General features: G+C 38.5%; 1 protein-coding gene and 1 pseudogene across 1 annotated transcript in view; both read right to left on the bottom strand.

Annotated features, from left to right (window-relative positions):
- Nucleotides 1–2,840: 2,840 nt before the first annotated feature.
- LOC126722513 (subtilisin-like protease SBT3) overlaps nt 2,841–20,489 on the bottom strand; it is a 55,597-nt pseudogene continuing 37,948 nt past the window's right edge.
- LOC126723561 (subtilisin-like protease SBT1.8) overlaps nt 5,007–20,489 on the bottom strand; it is a 90,777-nt gene continuing 75,294 nt past the window's right edge. Inside the window, exon 2 of the mRNA XM_050427120.1 lies at nt 5,007–5,417. The gene's annotated coding sequence lies outside the window, so the exon portion shown is untranslated. The remainder of the gene's footprint in view (nt 5,418–20,489) is intronic.

The following is a 20,489-nucleotide window of genomic DNA, read 5'->3' as shown; positions in this document are numbered from 1 at the left end:
TCCCACCCACCTTGGAATCTACTCTTATATAAGAGGGAGAGAGTACATACTCCTAAAATACACACTAATTTTCCCATAAGAAGGATCCAATACTAAGTGACCGTTTGGATTCAGCGTTTTTCGCTGAATCCTACGGTGCGTTTTCCCCTTTTTTTTTTCTTTTTTTTTTTTGTGCACGCGTAATGGTAGACAAAGGCTACTGTTCATGTACTGTGTGCATGAACAGTAGCCGAAAATTTTGACTTTTCAGCATTTTTAGCACATCAATGGGTCCCGTGAATAGTGCACGGGACCCACAAATTTCACTTTTCAACAACTTTTTCAATAAAAATGGGTCCCACAATACTATTCACACTATGCACACATTTAAAAATTATTTCGTTACAGTGTTTTCAGTTTCAGTTTTCAGTTTCAGCAAAAATAAGTTCAAACCAAACAAACCCTAAGTCATAACAAAAATGAAGCAGGGGGTCTGTTTTAATTATCCATATTAGGTGGTGATCGCAAACATAAAACAGTATCTGTAGAAAAAAATTAGTATCCAAAACAATTGATAGTCCTACTATTTATAGACACTTAAACACCTCTTGGTAATAGGTATATCTATATCCCAAAAACACTAACCCTTCTACAAATATAGTAATACATTTACGATTTGCTAATTGTGAATCAATACCATCCATTAAGTGGGCCGTTAGCAACTTAGCATATGTGAGAGTACCTCATATTATGCTGTAATCACCCATCAAAACTATAAACTAGCATCTCCCACTTGAGTGTATATCATAATCAATGGTTTTAGCACTAGTCAGTATGCAGGTACTACGATTTTTTCCCTTGCTAACTTTCATCTGTGATACTCCTTAGATTGGCGTTGATGCGTAAACATAGCCAATTCGTGTACAAGCTTTCATCACTTCACATTGATCACACCCTTTGATATACTATTTTTGTAATACACTTCGGATTACTTCTAATTTACTATCTTTCAAAATAAATAGATTCGATACTAGGATCACTCTAGATCCCGCAGTTAAAAGATATAGTTCACACATCACACATATATTGCAACTTACGTTACGACTTCAGCTATACACATCAGACCATGTATCAACAAAATTGAAATTTTCTTTATGTGATTTCTCTAAGCTAGAATTCTTGATTGCTTTCCTCAATGATCTTATCAACAACTTTTCGCTGCAACCTCCAACTCAATTGCGCCATGATGCAAATTTGTTGGCATTTTTACATCCATGCATCAACTATGACTTAAGTGTAACTGTCTAGGAACAACTTGAATAGGTTGATAATGACATTGTTTTGTGGCATTTAGTTGTGTCAAATGTAAAAATAAACAGAAAATTGAAAATCAGCATGAAAAAAAAAAGTGATATAACACATGCTGACATGAAAAATGCTGTGGTTGATTCTTTTTAATTTAAAATATGGCACAATTGAAAAATGCTAATGTGGCTATTGATGTGGCCATGTTAAAGTGGTGGCTGATGGATATGTGTTGAGGTGGCAGATTGTAGTTATGACACGTGACACATAATTGGGTAATGTTGGTGCAAGGTGACACCTGTAGCACATGGATTGATGTAATAAATCTTATAGAGGCACGCGAGGGCATGTGGAGGACCCATTAATTGGAAGTGTTTGAAATTGGGCTAATTTGTTTTAAGATTTTCTGAGTTATAAGATTTGGAAGCTCAAAAAGAAACTCAATGAGCTTAGATATGATATTGGCTACATATGGATGGGGTGAAAGTGCTAATATGAACAACAATGTCATTGCTCTGATAACATGTAAAGACGGAATATTCTGTATATTACATGCAAATAAGAGATTTTTATGTAACCTAAGTGTTTGTAAAACAATATTAGTACATTCAAACAAAAATACAATTTGATGCTTAAGGGTGATAATTCTAAATTAGATCATTTTTATATTCAGTTAGAATTTTTGTATCTCATTACAATATTTAAACGTTTCTCTCTTCTTGAAATACAAAATTATTATTTTAAGTTTTTGTATTTAAATTTTGCTAACATCTCAAGATTCAGTTGATGGATAATATGGTTATTTTAATCAATCTAAACCAGCATTTTATCAATTTTAATGTAAACACTGATTATTTCTCTAAAAAACATTGTTGAGATTTGGGATGGGGTCATTTTTTTATTGGTATGTGACCTTTTTTTCTAACCAATTATTAACTCACAAGATTTGACTTCTTTTATTTGGATTGGGCCTTAAATTTTTTACTATAGGGCTTTTTTATTTGGATCCTTAGGCCTAGGCCCTAAGCTGCCCATGTTAAGTATATGACGCTTTTGTAATATAATATAACCTAGTAAACTACTTTAAATATAACTTGATACTATTATTTGACTTGGTGGCTGTTTAGCTTTAAATTAAAAAATCAACTTATTTTACTATTCAGCTTATTTTTGCTACTATTTATGGGTTCTATTACACTTTTTGGTATTATTTATGGGTCCTATTATATTATTTCAACTAATTTTCACCTTTATCTACAATACTTTTAGCAAAAAGTTTTCAGTTTCAGCAAAATAAGCAGATCCCAAACAGACTCTTGGTATCATTTTCAAATATCCCAATTACAATATTAATAATGTTCTCAATAAAAATATTGATATATTAAAAAAAAAAAAACTACAATAATAATGTTGTCATAGATTTGCGGCTTAAAGTGAGAAAAAGGAAGAAGAAGAGAAGAAGAGATTTTAAAAAGATTCACATAAAAATTAAAAAGCAAAAATCGGACTTATAATTTAATGCCAATCAGACACTTAATCCTTATATAAAATTTTAGCTAGAAATTGATAGTCACTATGGGGCTTGATACTATGTGGTTATGTTTATCAACCCATTTGAGAAAACCATAGATTACCATTGAAAATGCTCTATCATTCTCAATGCTCACAACAAAACCTTGCTTCTGATTTTTGTGCGTAAATGTTGTGGAGTCTCAGGTACAACTCCGATTCTCATTCCGTTAGGAACATTCTCCACATGTGATTGGTAAACAGCAATATCATTACCAATATTTGTCACAACCCTACTAAAGTTCTGTGCCACTAGATATCTGGTGTCGTTGGAGAGCACAGCAATGAAAGAGGGATAATTTAGATAATTTATAGATTTGTGGCTGCTTCTCCAGGTACTTCTTCTAATGATAACACTCATTTGCTCTTTAGTGAACCTAGGCCTCACAGAAACTCTATATAATCTTGAAAACTTGTGTCATAGATGAGTCCAGGATCCACGGCTTTGTTTGGATTGATATAGCCAGCCCCAAAATGTAGAGGTGTAACAGAAAGACCTGTCCTTTGGTCTTTCAAAATTGTGCCAATATTGTCTTTAGCATAGGCGGTGGTCATAATAGCTGATTGGATAGCTACTGGACTCCACTCAGGGTGGAGTGCTTTCAGTAAAGCTCCAACGCCAGCACCATGTGGTGTCGCCATTGATGTGCCTGACATTAATGCATAATCTGAAGCCAAATAATATTTTTCGACTTGCATGTATGGTATGATGGGTGAAACTGCAGCTAGCACATCAACTCCTAGAGCCAGAATATCCGGCTTTAGAACTCCTGGACTAATTGCGTTTGGTCCTTTTGCAGAGAAATAGGCCACTTGAGGTGCAGGCTCTGTACCCTGCCTTCTCAACACAAACTTCATGCTTTTCACCTTTGGGTTTCTCACCCTTGTTATACATACTCTTTAATCAAATTTTCTGAAGCAGCTGGTAAAATGCGGCTTGGAATGTAGTATCCATCTAGATCTAAAGAATAGGATATATTTAAACTCAAGAATATAGCTGCATAAGCACCTACTCTCTCGACCTCCTTAAGTTGCTCACTAACATAAATCTCGGTGTTATAATCACAGAGAACTACCTTCCCAACAACTTCGTTTCCAATGCTGTCTGGTTGCACACTACTTTGCTCAAGTTGCCTTTGCCATAGTACAAAGGTAAATCAGTAATGAAAACACTCACAGGAAAGTATGATGTACCTTCAAGGGAAACCCCACTTTCTACACTGTTGCTTGGAAACTTCAGTCAAGTGTGCCAGCCCCTACCGTTGTGATCCAAGGTGCTCCATTGTATACTGTTTTGTAAAAACTACCGTAATTGGAACCAGCACAGACAACAAGAATTCCTTTCTCAATTGCAGAAAGAGAAGCAATGGCAATGACATCTGTGAAATAAGACGTCTGATTAATGCCCATAGACAAAGACATGATATCAACCCCATCAAGAATTGCTTGTTCCATGCCAGCGAGCAGATCAGCTGCAAAGGTAAGTTCTAAATCCATTGCCCAAACAACCTTGTACATAGCAAGATGTGCACGAGGAGCCACGCCTCTAGCTGTGCCTCTTGCATAACCAAAGTGACTTACACCAGGTACATTGTTACCCACAGCTGTGGATGCAGTGTGTGTACCATGACCCATGAAGTCTCTTGGAGAACTGAAATCTAGTTCCTTGGATATATTAATACCTGCAGCTTGGAGTCCTTTGCTAAACGATTGAGCCCCAATGAGCTTCCTGTTGAAGGGTTAAATTTTATGCCATTCTCACACTTTACTTTCCATTTTTGTGGCACTGGTGACATACCCTCGTCATTAAAATTCTCACTCTCTGGCCAAATTCCAGTATCAATAATGCCTACAATCACATCTTCAGATGTCACACGCAACGGTAATATTGTTGCTCATGCGCTTGCTAGTTTCTAGAAGGCAAAAGTTTCAAGACCAGCCTCAATTGTGGTTACAAGACACACTTGAAGATGTAGCTTCTATTGTATTTCGTGATATAGTTTAGTTGATCTAATCAAAATTTTAGACAGGATTCTTAATATATATATATATAGCAACTTTTAAATAGATTAAAATTGGCATTTTATTATACTGTCTTATTCAACTGCAGAGGTTGAAATCAAAAACAACACCATCTCTTGCTACTGCAAAAGTATTACACGCTAGACTCTTTTCACTGGTCCTAACAGTAAATTAGGACCACTGATTTTATTGGTACATACAAAAACTACCATATATGACAACTTCAATCTTACATCACATAGCCAACATATAGTTATAGCACAACAGTCTTTTGAGATTTGCTTGATCAACAAACCCTTTATTTGAACTGAGAAGGAATATCGCCTAGACAACCTCAGCAATTTTTTTTTTTTTGAAAACAAACTGAACCTTTCATTCATAACAGCCAAGAAAAGTTACATTGAATAAAACAGAGCACAAGCTACAGAACAGAACATAACAAAAAAAGGAACACAGCAACAACCTAGACCACAACTTAGACAACTTTAACCTGTTCCCTCAGCAGTTGATCATAGTATTTAGCACGGGAACATGCCAATATTGTCTACTAGAAATTGGTAGCCACTATAGGACTTGTTACTATGTGGCTATCTTGATCTATCCATTTGAGAAAATCATAAATTACCCTTGAAAATTCTCTATCAAGCTCAATGCTCACAACAAAACTTCGAGTCTGATATTTGCGGGTAAATGTAAGAGTCATTGGTTCCACACTTATTTTCAAACCGGTGGCATTGTACTCCAAATGTGCCTGGTAAACAGCTTTATCATTTCCAACATTTGTCACAACCCTGCTGAAGCTCATTGCCACTGGATATTTGGTTTCGGTTGTGAGTGCGGCCGTGAAAGAGGGATAGTTTAGATCATGAATAGATTTGTTGCTGCAACTCCATTGAGGTTGTCTAATGAGAGCACTCATTTGCTCTTTAGTGTGTTCCACGCCACACAGAAAATCAACATAATCTTGGAAACCCATGTCATAGATGAGTCCTGGATTCATCGCTTTATTCGGATTGATGTGGCCAGCCCCAAACTCCAGAGGGGAGCCTAATTCATTTGCAAATTCGCTTTTAATAATTGTGCCAGTATTGTCCATGGCATAGGCTGTGGTCATCATAGCCGATCGGATAGCTGCTGGGCTCCACTTGGGGTGGATTGCTTTCAGTAAAGCTCCAACCCCAGCAACATGTGGTGTCGCCATTGATGTGCCCGACATTAATTCATAACCTGTAGCAACTGCGGCTAAAACATCAACTCCTGGAGCAATAATATCTGGCTTTAAAACTCCTGGACTGATTGGATTTGGACCTTTCGAAGAGAGCTGGTACACTTGAGGGGCAGGCTTTGTGCCCAACCTCGTTAACACAAAACTCATGTCTTTCACTTTCGGATTTTTCACCCTTGTCACATACTCTTTAACCAAAGTCCCCGAACCAGTTGGCAAAATAAGGCTCGGAATGCTGTACTCAACAACATCGAACATGATGTACTTCTCATGCGATAATGGTAAGAATAAATCTGTGATGATAGCCGCAGAAGCACCTGCCCTTTTAACCTCCTCAATTTGTTGAGAAACATTTGACCCTGAGTAATCACAGATGACTGCCTTTCCAGCAACCTCCTTTCTATCCAATGTTCCGTCCTTGCAAATTGCTTTACTCACGTTGTCTTTGCCATAGTACAAAGGCAAATCAGTAATGGAAATGTTCTTTCGAAAGTATGATGTACCTTCAATGGAAACCCCATTTTTTAGAGTCATTTTTGCATTGAAACTTCGATCAAGTGTGCCAGCCCCAACAGTTGTGATCCAAGGTGCTACATTGTCTACTGTTTTAAAATCACGATCATTGCCGGCAGAACAAACAACAAAAATCCCTTTCTCAATTGCTGAAAGAGAACCCGAGGCAACAGGATCAGTTAAATAAGCTTTGCTATGAAAGCCAAGAGACAAAGACATTATATCAACCCCGTCAAGAATTGCTTGTTCCATGCTAGCAAGAACGTCACACGTTGCACCGATACCCTGTCCGTCTTTTAGCCAAAGGGCTTTGTAGACAGCAAGACGTGCACGAGGAGCCATCCCAATGGCTGTACCTCTTGCATATCCAAAGTAACTTACTCCAGGAACATTGTTACCAACTGCTGTGGATGCTGTGTGCGTTCCATGACCAACGAAGTCTCTTGGAGAAAGATGTTCGCCATACTCAGATAGGTCATAACCTTGAGCTAGGATTCCTTTGTAATAGAATCGAGCCCCAATGAGTTTCTTGTTGCAATTTGAAGGGCTAAAAGCCTTGCCATTCTCACACTTGCCCTTCCATTTTTTCGGCACAGGTGGCATACCCTCGTCGTTAAAACTCTCGCTTTCTGGCCAAACTCCTGTATCAACCACGCCTACAATCACATCTTCTCCATACGAGGCAGTAGGCCAGATGCCAAAGTTTTCTTGTAGCCCGAGAAACTTAGGGGAGTAGGTTGTCATTGACTTAACAAAGGACTCTGGGTTAGTGGCAAGGTGAGATGCAGATTCCTCAATCTCAGATAGCTGAGAGGGTGTGAGCCTAGCGCTAAAGCCGTGCATAACATGGTTGTATGAGTACAACAATAGTTCTTTGTCATCAGCAGGAGATGACGACAATGATTTTAGGATGGAACGATGCCATGACTCATGGGTTAAGAAAGATTCTGGCTTGTGAGTATGGTCCATGTGGATGATATATGTTTGGTAGTTTTCAGATTTGGACACTGCATTGACAAAAGGAAGCAAAAACAATAGCAAACGTAGTTTACAGTGTGAAATCAGATGGGAGAAACTCATCTTCATGGTTATGGTAGTGATATCATGGGCTATTGGACCTGGAAACAATGCTAATAGAAAGGTCAATATATAGGCTAATAACTTTAACGCACGCACACTCACTTTTTTTGCACTAAATTAAAGTATGTGAGTGGTTGATATGAAAGCCTTATCTTAGAATCCTCCTTTACATGGACCCAAAAATAGAAGAAGTAGAATATCTTTTTTGTGGACCCCTTGTAAAAACCTGGCCAGTACGATCATCTTTTCTATGACAATTTGGTATGAAAAACTAATAATTCTACAAGTTCAAGCTCGCTCGGGTCTACAACCTAAACTCATTAACCCTTTTTTTTTTTTTCCAGACCCAAATTAAACCTGATTTGATCGAAGTCAAAGCGGTGGCTCTAGAAATTTTATTTAAGAGATTATTAAAAAATTAAAATTAAAATTTTTTTTTTTAATAAAAATGAAACTTGAATATATCAAGTTACAGAAAAAAAAAAAAAAAAAAAAGAATTTTTACAATTTTCTTGCACAAGTTTTTAAATTTTGAATTATTACACAATAGTTCATTATGAGTATTTATTTTCAATATAGATGGCTTATCTATAAAAATTTGTGGTGTTTGGAGCTTTTGGCAATCAGGCTTATTGGATTGGCTTAAAGAAATAGCAACACTAATCATTAGAAAAAAACAAAAGAAACAAAAACAAAAACATAAAGGCTTAAATAAAAGGCAACAAGAGGAAAAGGGAAAAGACAGTGCAGTCTTGGATGCATCTGTATTGCACGATTTGACTCATGCTTCTTGAATTATTATCTACTTGGAATTTCATTCATGTAGATTTATGGTTTCAATTTAATTCTTTGATGTATGTTAAATCTGGGGTGTAATCCATCTCATTATGTGTTTATGCATCTTCAAAATTCAACTCTTCTTTTTTTTTTTTTTTTTTTTTTTTTTTTTTTTTTTTTTTTTTTTTTTTTGCATCATATAAATTATAAAGAAGAAAAAAAAATTCTCCATGTCAATTCACTAGCCATCTAGAATTCACGTCTAGTCTAGGGTTGAATATTTGCATCTTTTTCTTTTTCCTTTTTTTTTTGAAAAAAATACCAAACTTGAATATTAATAAGGAGCTGGAAAATCAGCAACTATAATAGAATCAGCATCTGGTGGAATAGACTCCATCTAGACTAATAGAGGGAAAAAAAAAAAAAGCCTTGCTTTCGGGGCAACTGCATTACCTTGGTAATGCCTTACAGTATGAGAGAAATTATATTCGCATCTTTAAAATGGGCCCCGCTGACTTTTTGAATTTTCCATTAGAGAGTGGGAGAAATTTATGTAGCATAAACTAAGCTATGCGCTATGCCAGTGCCTTGGCCAAGTGTGATTGCAACTAGATTGTAGATTTTTTTAAATCCTTGTCATGATGCTGGTTTTGGAGTGTCATGGCAGATATAGGAGTCGATTGGCTTCAATTAACTAGCTAGCTAGATTAATCCCTGATGCTCAATGTAGCACAGAGAGAAGATGATAGAATTTTCTACTGTAGGATTGAAGTGGAATTTGATAAGAGAGGGATATGAAAAGAGGGGAAAAAAAGGACTAAATTGAGAGAGAAGTTGTACTTGACATGGGTTTGTTTAACCTTTGGATGGTTGGACTGCCAGAAAAAAAAAAAAAAGAAAAAAAAAAAAAAAAGGAGCGAACGAGAGATTTTTAAATGGGAGAAGAGTCTTACCATAATTAATGTGTAAGAATTATGGACTCTCTCTCTTTCTCTCTCTCTCTCAATACTTGGGTTCTAAAGATGTGTGGAAATCTATATAATAACTAATAGTCGAAACGTCTGATTTTTTTGTTGACCGTTCCTTATTGTGCCACATGACGACATAAATTTTTGCCACATTTAATTAAAACAATATCGAACAATTGTGACTTTAGGTTTTTCCGTTTCAGTATATATATAAACATTAAAACAAAAAACTGCCTGGAGAAAACATACACATGGCGTAGGAAGAGAAAGAAAGAGAATGAGAAATCTAAGGGCGCTACTACCGTCAAGTAAGCACCCCGTTCAGGCCGACATCCCACAACCGCAACTGGTACAGGTATTCATTGATTGTACATATATACTATCAAGTCTCAATCCCTAAATCTTGATTTAGAAGAAAAAGATAGTGAAAAGGAAGAAGGATATCGCCCTTCTATCTCCTTGATGAAAAGGTCAAAAAATATTTTAAAACTATTGTACTTGATTATTCAAAACCCGAATTTAATCTGAAAATTAATTCAAATTCTTTGCATTTTATGCTACTCTGTTGTAAGCGCAAAATGGATCACATTATGTCCTACTACGTCGAAAATTGAGTGAAAATATGTAATTAGACTATAAAAAGGTTTTCTGGGCAGCCAACTTTAGTGCCTAACGGCTGTAGACAAAACTCCAGGCTTATTCTAATTTTTTTTGTTTGGAAGAGATTGTCTTTCATCTTCCAAATTTGAAACTAATAGTTTTTTTCTTTTTTTCTTTTTTTTTTTCTTTCCTTTTTTCAAATGTTGAAGATTTACTTTAGAGGTTTGTGCTATCTGCTTCCTCTAAGTGTTCGTGGAAATGCCTAGGCAAAACTTTCTATCATTTAGGAATTATAAGGGAAAAAATCTTATAGTTTTCTCTATCCTTTCTTAAAGTTATTTTGTATCTAAATTACACTAAATCTACCAATGATATCTTAACTACAAAGTGAGTCCCAAGCATTGTTTATGTTAAATAGCAAACTGGAGTAGTTTGGATCACACTTCAGCATTGAATATGTTCAATTTATATTTTAACAATTTTTGTAGTCTTTGTTCCCTGTTTTGGCAATCTATCTAACAGTAGATATTCCTCTATACACTCTTATGCAGGGTAAGACATGAGTGCATTGTCATTATTAGTCCATGCTCTACTATTATGTCTTCTGGTGCAACCATAGATTTCTTTTCCGTGGAACATGTCACTTTTGAAACTAATTGGCTGATCTGCAATCAATGATTATCGATTATTCTTCAAAGGGTACCTGCTCTTATCTTTTTTTCATTTTCCTCTGTTTTGCAGTCATACTTTTTTTTTTTTTTTTTTTTTTGCTTAGTTTCAATAATTTCTTAGTTTGATTATTAAATTTTTTGGCCCTTTGGAAGTTCTAATATCTGAGATTTTAGTTTTCTTTTTTCTTTTTTCTTTTTTTGGGTTTATTTTGGTGTTAAAAGTTAAATCTTTTGAAAAATTTGTAACCTACATGATTATCTAACTTATGTTAAATCTTTTGAATTGTGGTTTATCTTCTCAATCTTGTGTTTTTTTGTTACAAATGCAAGATTGTCTGAAAATTTGTAGCTTCAAATTCTGTTTGGTTGTTTTGAAAATGGACAAAAAGGAGATGAATTTAATTTGAGTCCTATGTTTTATTTTTCTTTTTGCGGTCGTTTCCTTCATGGTATATAATCATTCATAACCAAATATAGCAGATGGGTTATTTTGTCAGATTTATGCTGGTACATACATTTCATATTTGCTTTTGTTTATGGGTGTGTGAATTTTAGGCTATGGAAGCATTATTTACTTACTAATGGTTGTGAGGTCTGAATGGTTTTGATTGTACACTTCTTTCTTACTTTTGTTGTTGGTGGTATCTTAAGTGAATTTTAATTTTGATGTTTTTAATATGTGAGATGCACCTTCCTCATAATTAACATCTAGAACTTAGTTGCTCTTATGATGATCCATAACTTTGGATGTATAGATTCACACAATTGAAATTTAATTGTAAGGAGAGTAATTATTAAATTAACAACACTGTGTAGCTTTGTAAAGGGTGAATCTCTTTATTAATTTGTAATTGAGTGAAAATCCATAACTTCATATGTATACATTCACACACAATTGGATTTGTTGGTCACGAGAATTTTTCAAATGAGATCAATGTTGCGTGACTTTTGTATAGGTTGAATCTATATTAAGGTGTAGTTCAAAGAAAATAATTGATTACATTAGTTTAGGATTTTAGCCAGAATTTATGTGCTTCTCATAAATTCTGAGCTATACATCTGCTTGATGAACAATGAGTGTGGTATATGCATTTTCAAAGTTATCTATAGTGAATAGAACTTTTCTTTTTTAAATATTTTTGCTTCTATATTGATTACTCAACCTTACCTAATGCATGCTTATTATGATGGAGGATTCATTGTTGCTCAACAATAGACTACAATTTAAGGGCTGCAATATATGCTTTAGATAATCTTTAGAAAAATACACTTCATTTTATTAATGACAACTTCAAATAATTAATTGATGTGCATACTATATGCTTTTAACAATGCTAATGCATAATTCTTCCATTGCATCTTTGTCATGCTTTGAGCTTTCTATTTTTTTTTCCCTTCCAAATCAGGAAGAACAAATGGCTGTTTATCTTGATCAAATGTTACAACAAATGATTATATATGCTAGGTGTTAGATAAAAGGCCTAAATATGTATTTTGATTCCTTATACTCATCTAATCTTATCTTCTTTTGTTTCTATTTAGCTTAGAGGTTATATACCACATTTGGATGTTAAGATACATTAAGAAAGCAGACAAAATCAATCTTGATTAACTTCCAAAGTTTTTTTGGGATGTAGTGAAATTTTCTCATTTTAGCAATTAAACAGATATTTTGAGGAAGAGTTAGGAAATTTTCTCATTTTAGCAATTAAACAGATATTTTGAGGAAGAGTTAGGAAAAGATATTAGGTTTTATTCATAGTGTTTTCATGATCAAAGAAATTTGAATAAGTTCTACATTTTGAAATGAAATAATTAATTTTGAAAGCTTATATCCATTTGCAGTTTTAGTTATAATTTCTCAAAAGGTTAGAAAGAGAGAGATTTGTTTCTTCAAGATTCCAACTTTGTTTTTTCAATAAAGCTTCTTCAAATGCAAAAACATAAAAACACTTTTTTTGTTATAATTTGTGAAAGCTTACAGGACACCTCTCATTTCTCAAATTGGGATACAACCATCAGATTGAACTGAATGTTCCTCCAGTGAAGTGTACAAGGGTATAATGTAATTTACTGCAAAAAATGAGTTTAATTATAGAATCTATGGAGAAGAAGAGTTTAGCCTGACATCTAGATGAATATCAAAATAGAAACTTCACAAGTTCCTTTATACACCCCAATGGTACTTAAAGCTCCTAAAAATTATTTTACCTTAAGGCTACAATTAACAATAGAAAAATGACCAATATTGTTGTCATGTATAATGCACATGACTTATTAAACCATACTTAAAATTATTTTTTGAGAAGACAAACCATACAATCATTTCAAGTGATTATAACCAAACTTTGTCCACAGTATTTTGTATTCTAATTTCTTAATGCATATCTCCTCAATAGGTTCTATTGACAACCTGTAAAACTACAATGGAAAAGATTTACATATTCAATTGAAAAAGAAAATAACCTAATGTTTCTTTAGATTTATGTTGAATAAGAAAATAATCCAATGTTTCTTTAGGTTTCATTATCAGTAATTTTACCGTGCATCGCATGGGTTAGCGACTAGTGTTTATTAAAGGGCAAAACTATATATATATTAAATTCAGATAAGATATTATATATTGGACAAAATTTAGATACAATACTTTAAGTGTTGTTCCTTAAGTTTCCCACTTAAGATTGAGCCATGTGGCTACTTAACTAAAAAATACACTTCCATCCCAAGAAGAAAAATCTACATGGCAGAATTTTAAGAAGGGAATCTTAGGAACAGTATCTAAATATTGTACCTAAGTCCTGCCCTTGTATATTTATCTATACGTATAGTATGTATGTAACATGATTTTTTTTTTTTTTAAATTTTTAAATCGCATATATAACAAAAACATTTACTCCAAAATAAAATAATTTTCATCAAAATTTTTTATTAAATAATTTAGTGATTATAGAGTTTAAGTATATTTATAGTTATAAAAAATATTAAAACTTAACCAATTTAAAATAATTTAACATCATTTTATACTTTAAACATATATAAGTCAATATAAGAAAAATATAACAATAATAGAAAATAAAGAAAAAACATTATTTTCATAAATGACAGATGCAATATGGATTTCTAACTCTTAATAATCCAATTTTCTTTTATTTTAAAAGGTAAAACATAAAAATAATAACACAGTGTCAATATGTCTAATTCTCCAAAAGCAAAATAACAAAGATTTATTGTTGGTAAATGAAATTGCTTTTATTTAATAGATTTAGTTATCTATTTCTTGTTCTTCTCATATATCTTGAATATACTTTGAATTAATGAACTAGTATGATATAATAAGATAAAAAATAATACAATATTTATTTATAGAGACATGTCTATTTTTAGGAAATATATGTTGGATATGAGCTGTGTGTGGTATAAGGATGAAAAAAAAAATGATGCATTAGTGATTGATTTATGTTGTTTTAAAAAAATCTTGGGGGCCAATTAATAGTTAAATGTTTTAGTTACAGATTTGTATTTTTAATAAAAAAAATAAGATGGTGGGGGAATTTTAAAAAGCCAGGGATACCGCTATTAATAAAAAAGGATTTAGTATCAAATTATACTACTTCAACTATATCAAAATTCAATAATTAAGAGACATGTGTGAAAAATAACTATATCAACCTAAGAAAAAAACTCTCCATATATATCACCCTTTCTTGACGATGAGGTTGTAGATATGGTTTCTAGTCTAGAACTTTTTGTATGTATCTCTTGATTGAATGATTTGGGTTTTAGCACCATGATGCATCTCATAATTGAAAGAGGCAAGCTTGTGTAATGTAGACATCGAGGTCTTTGTGGATGTCATTCATTTGTTATGTAATCTCTGACCATATATGAGGATGGTACTAAGTCAAGGTAATGTGTCATAACTCGTAAGTAATTGTTTCCTTTCTTTTATCTTTGATCTAATACACATAAGAGAATTGCCGACAACCTAAATTCCAAAAGTGTTACTTTTTTATGGAAGAAAAATACCGTTCGTTCAGTTATATTGGATAAGCCTATAAAAGAGTGACATTTTTGTCTCATGTTAAATAAGAGTTGAATAGCAATATACAAAGCTTAAAAAAGTTTTATCATATATAAGTCAGTATAGGAAAAATATAACAATAATAGAAAATAAAGAAAAACATTATTTTCGTGAACGACAGATGCAGTATGGATTTCTAACCCCTAAACAATTCAATTGTTCTTTCTTTAAAAGGTAAATCATAAAAATAATAACACAGTGTCTATATGTCTAATTCTCCAAAATCAAAATAACAAAGTTTTATGGTTGTTAAATGAAAAAGGCTTCTATTTAAAGATTTAGTTATCTATTTTTAGAAATATATATCTTGTGTACGGCACCGAGCTCCCAAAGCCCATACAGGCCTTGGGCCCAGACCCATCTAGGCCCCAGGCCCAAGCCCATACCAGCCTTGGGCGCAGGCCCAGCAAATAGTTCCCGTTACCTTATGCCCTTCTTAAAACTGCCTTAGGGCCAAAAACAAGTTTTGGTTATTAAGCTCCCGGGGTTGACCGGTTAACATTTCCCGGTAGAGCGCATGAGTCAATACCCGGGAAGGTCATGATATGCACGGGAACGTGAGTCGCCGAACACAATCGGTGAAAATGGAGCCAAGTTCCAAGATCATAAATGCTGCACCGCCCTCTCACCTAAAACAGCCACTTTAACCAGATAATACTGGACCTTCAATAGCACTAACGATGAACATAATCATGGTCTCCCCACTAACCTTGGCTATAAATAGAGGAAAGTTGGGAGAAGAAGGGGTTCAGAAAAATTGAGAGAAAGGAGTCAAAGAGAGAGCTTTTCAGCTGAGTGTTGCTTTGAGTCTCTCTGCCGAGAACGACCCATTGTAGGAAATCCTTAAACCCACTACAAATAAATTGTGAGCCCAAGGGATCTAAGGCCCAGAGTTCTTGTACTTGGTTCTTACAATTGGCGCCCACCGTGGGGCCATCCTACGAAGCTGTGGTTTGAGTGAGACTCAAGCAAAGAAGATGTCTGAGGAGCGTTCAAGAGGGCATGTTCCGAGCAATTCCGCAGGATCTTCCCGGGGATCGACGTGGAGGGAGAGAAGGCAGAAGCGGCTGGAGGATAGGGAGCATTCAAGAGGAGAGGAAGGGTCCGGATTGGGAGAAGGATCGGACCAAACGCACCGGACGATTTCAAACGTCTCAGCACATCGGCAACCTGATGATAGAGACCGGGAGCTGGAGCGGTTGCGCAGATTGGTAATGGACTTGGAGCTGGAGGCAAGGGGTCGGCGCCACGAAAGGGACCACAACCCCCAACCCAGAAGGAACCGTGGCGAGGAAGGTTCCAGCCGACCTGTTACGCAACAACACCGAGACCGATTCCATTCTCAAGAGTCACGTCGTCACTCCCGGGATATTCGTCGTAGACGGGACCGTTCCCGGTCACATGGATATGATAACCACGGGTCAGAGTCGCCAGAGGAGCGGCAGCACCACAACGCCGCGATGGATGCCATGAGCAGGGCCTTGCGGATGGCGGCCCGGTCTCCATTCTCGGATGAGATTGAACGGGCACCCATGCCGAGCAGATTCACGCGTCCACCATTCAATTCCTATGAGGGGAGGACAGACCCCGTGGAGCATGTCAGTCATTACATCCACATGATGTCGTTGCATGCGCACAACGATGCATTGATGTGTAAAGTATTCCCCTCTAGTCTCGGCTCTACCGCACTGAGATGGTTCAATGGGTTGCGGAAAGGTTCTATACACAGTTTCGTCGAGCTGATTCAGGAGTTCGGCAGCAGGTTCGTAACATGCAGCCGAGTGCAACAACCGGTCGACGCGTTGCTTTCCATGAAAATGAGGGTCGGGGAAACCCTTCGGAGTTATGCCAGCCGATACTGGGAACTCTACAATGAGATTGGTGGGGGAAACGAGAAAATTGCGGCTAGCACCTTCAGGATGGGGCTCCCCGAGGATTCTGAACTACGGGAGTCGCTGACAAGAAGACCCCCGGAGGACATGAGGCAACTGATGAGACGCATAGAGGAGTACAAACGCCTGGAGGATGACCGGCTGCAAAGCAGGGGGAAAGCCCCTTTTTCAGGGAGAGTTCGGCAAAGCTTCTTGCCGCCAAAGCCGAAAAGGGACTTCAGAATGCAGGAACCGGAGGTGCAGATCGAAGGGGTTAATGTGTTGTTTAAAGAGCCCGTGCACAAGATACTGGAACGAATAAGGAACGAGCCATTCTTCAGATGGCCGAACAAAATGGGGGGCGACCCATCTCGGAGGAACCAAAGCCTATACTGCACTTATCACAGAGACAAGGGGCACACCACCGAGCAGTGTAGGGTATTGAAAGATCATCTCGGGCAGTTAGTGAAGGCAGGGCACCTGAAAGAGTTTGTAGCAGATTCCACTGACCGGGAGACCGAGCAGGGCGCACCACAGAGAAGGAATCCCCTTCCACCACCCCGGGGAGTAATCAACGTCATTCATGCCGCACCGAGAGGGGCAGCGGCGGCTAGAATGGTGATGACAGTGGCTTGCGCGGAGGGAGAATCATCCAAGAAGCAAAAGAGGGCTGGACGGCTAGACATCTCGTTCGGAGAAGATGATTTCGAAGGAACCATCCAACCCCACGACGACGCTTTGGTGGTGACAGCCCGGATAGGCGGATTCCTGGTGAAGAGGGTGATGATTGATCAGGGTAGTGGGGCTGACGTCATGTACCCGGACCTCTTCGAAGGGCTCGGGTTAAGAACCCAGGATTTGGCGAAGTATAACACGCCATTGGTCTCGTTTGACGGGAGAATTGTGATTCCCGAGGGGCAAATCTCACTCCCAGTGGACATGGAGGGCAAGGAAGTTGTAGTTACGTTCATAGTAGTCCGATCGTTCGCACCTTACACCGCAATCCTGGGGAGGCCATGGATTCACGCCATGGGGGCTGTTCCGTCCACCCTTCACGTGAAAGTAAAGTTTCCTACTGAGTACGGAGTTGTAGAGGTAAGGGGGAATCAGCAGGTGGCGAAGCAATGCCTCATAGCCGCGGTCCAGTGGGAAAAGGAACAGCTCGGCCAAGCTGAGCACGCCGAGAAAGAGACTGCATAGCAATTACAGATACCCCAGGAAAAGGGGGCGGACGTTGCCGAGGAGGTACTGAAGGTAAGAATTCTCCCAGATAGTGACAAATACTTCCAGATAGGTACAAGCATGAATGACCGGGAAAGGGTAGAGATGTTGTTGTTCCTGTTGCAGAACATAGATGTCTTCGCGTGGAACCCGTATGAAGTGCCCGGCGTAGACCCCGAGTTCATTGTTCACAAACTCAATGTGGATCCATCATTTCCTCCGAAAAAGCAGAAGCCGAGAAGAGCGTCAAAGGAGCACGTCGATGCAGTAAACATGGAGGTCCAGCGGCTGAAGGAGGCCGGGGCCATAAAAGAAATATTCTTCCCGAGATGGCTAGCAAACACTGTCGTAGTAAAGAAGAAGAGCGGTAAATGGAGAGTTTGTGTGGACTTCACCGATTTAAACAGAGCGTGTCCCAAGGATCCGTTCCCGATGCCCAAGATTGATCAGTTGGTGGATGCCACGTACGGGCACCCGAGAATGAGTTTCCTGGACGCCTTCCAAGGCTACCACCAGATTGCCTTAGCACCCGAGGACCGAGAGAAGACAGCATTCATATCCCCGAACGCAAACTACCACTACGAGGTCATGCCGTTTGGATTGAAGAATGCCGGAGCTACCTACCAGCGTATGATGACAAGGATGTTCCGGGAGAAAATTGGTTGCACGGTTGAGGTTTACATCGACGACATGGTAGTAAAGAGCAGAAAAGAGTCGCTGCATACTGAAGACCTTCGGGGAGTGTTCGAGATACTACGGCGACACAGGCTGCGCCTCAATGCCGAAAAGTGCACTTTCGGAGTGGGGGCTAGCAAGTTCCTGGGTTATCTGATCTCCACTCGGGGAATAGAGGCTAACCCCGACCAAATAGAGGCAATCAATCGCCTAAAACCACCGAGCAACCCTAAGGAGGTGCAGGTGCTCACCGGGATGTTGGCCGCCTTAAACCGGTTCATCTCCAAGTTTGCCGATCGCTGCCGGCCATTCTATCAACTTCTGAAGAAGTGGAAGGGGTTTCAGTGGGACGAGAGCTGCGATGAAGCTTTTCGAGAACTAAAGGAGTATTTGGCAAAGGCGCCGAGGTTGACGGCCCCGGAGCCCGGGGAGGATCTGTTTATGTACCTTGCAGTGACCAATCACGCCGTAAGTGCTGTATTACTAAGGGACCGGGGAGTGCAAATACCGGTGTATTACGTAAGCAAGACCTTGGTCGATGCCGAGACAAGGTACCTGCCTCTTGAAAAGTTGGTTTTGGCCTTGGTACACGCCACGAGGAAGTTACCACACTACTTCCAGGCACACACAGTGTTCGTCCTCACCGAGTATCCATTACAATCACTGTTGAAGAGATCCGATTTCACAGGACGGATTGCTAAATGGGGGACTCGGTTGGGATCGTTTGACATAAGATACCGACCTAGAAGCTCGGTGAAAGGGCAGATTCTCGCTGATTTCATCGCGGAATTCACACCTAAGAATGAAGGCCAGGTAATCTGTAGTGCGGAGATTCGCCCGTGGAGGTTATTTGTGGACGGCGCATCAAACGCTATGGGGGCCGGGGCTGGTATTGTCATAATCACCCCTGAGGGTATGCGACTGGAACATTCCTTCAGATTGGGGTTCAAAGCCTCGAACAATGAAGCCGAATATGAGGCCCTGTTAGCCGGACTAAGGGCAGTATTGCAGCTGGGCGCCAGGGACGTAGAAATCTACTCAGACTCTCGGCTGGTCGTTTATCAGATCACTGGGGACTTCGAGGCTCGGGATCCTCGAATGAAAGCTTATCTGAGTACGGCGAAGCAGATTATCGGTCAGTTTGGAAAGGTAAAGATATCCCAGGTGTCCCGGTCGCAGAACAAGCATGCTGACTCTCTTGCTACGTTAGCCTCATCGGCTACCGAGGACACCCCGAGGCTTATCACGATTGAACTTGTAAGGGAACCAAGCATCTGTGTGCAGACTGCCCTCGACCGGGCCGGAGTAGAAGTTGCGCAGGTGGCGGTGGCCGGACCATGCTGGATGAACCCGATCATAGACTTTCTTTCTGAAGATAAAGTTCCAGAGGATGAGGCCGAGGCCAATAAGATTCGACGAATGGCTCCCAGGTACTGGTTGTCTTCGGACCGAAAGTTGTACAGAAGGTCCTTCGCGGGCCCTTACCTCTTGTGCCTGCATCCTGAAAAAGTTAAGGAGCTTCTAACCGAGCTGCATGAAGGAGTATGCGGCGGGCATGCCGGGGGACGATCTCTAGCACACAGAGCAATGACGCAGGGGTTTTGGTGGCCACAGATGCAGAAGGACGCCGCCGAATACGTTCGGAGTTGCGAACAATGTCAAAGGCACGCCCCAATGATCCATCAGCCTGCCGGACATCTAAATCCTGTCAGCAGCCCGTGGCCATTTGCACAATGGGGGCTTGACATCCTCGGGCCATTCCCCCGAGCAACGGGGAACCGCCGTTTTGTATTAGTGGCCGTGGATTACTTCACAAAGTGGGCTGAAGCTGAAGCCTTGGCCAATATCCGGGATATCGACGTGAAAAAGTTTGTGTGGAAAAACATAGTTACAAGGTTTGGGGTGACGAATTCACTCGTGACAGACAACGGG

Source organism: Quercus robur, chromosome 4 (genome assembly GCF_932294415.1).
Source record: "Quercus robur chromosome 4, dhQueRobu3.1, whole genome shotgun sequence".
Taxonomy (NCBI): Eukaryota; Viridiplantae; Streptophyta; class Magnoliopsida; order Fagales; family Fagaceae; genus Quercus; species Quercus robur.
The sequence above is the reverse complement of the archived record's forward strand: the minus strand, read 5'-3'. Positions and strand labels throughout refer to the sequence as shown.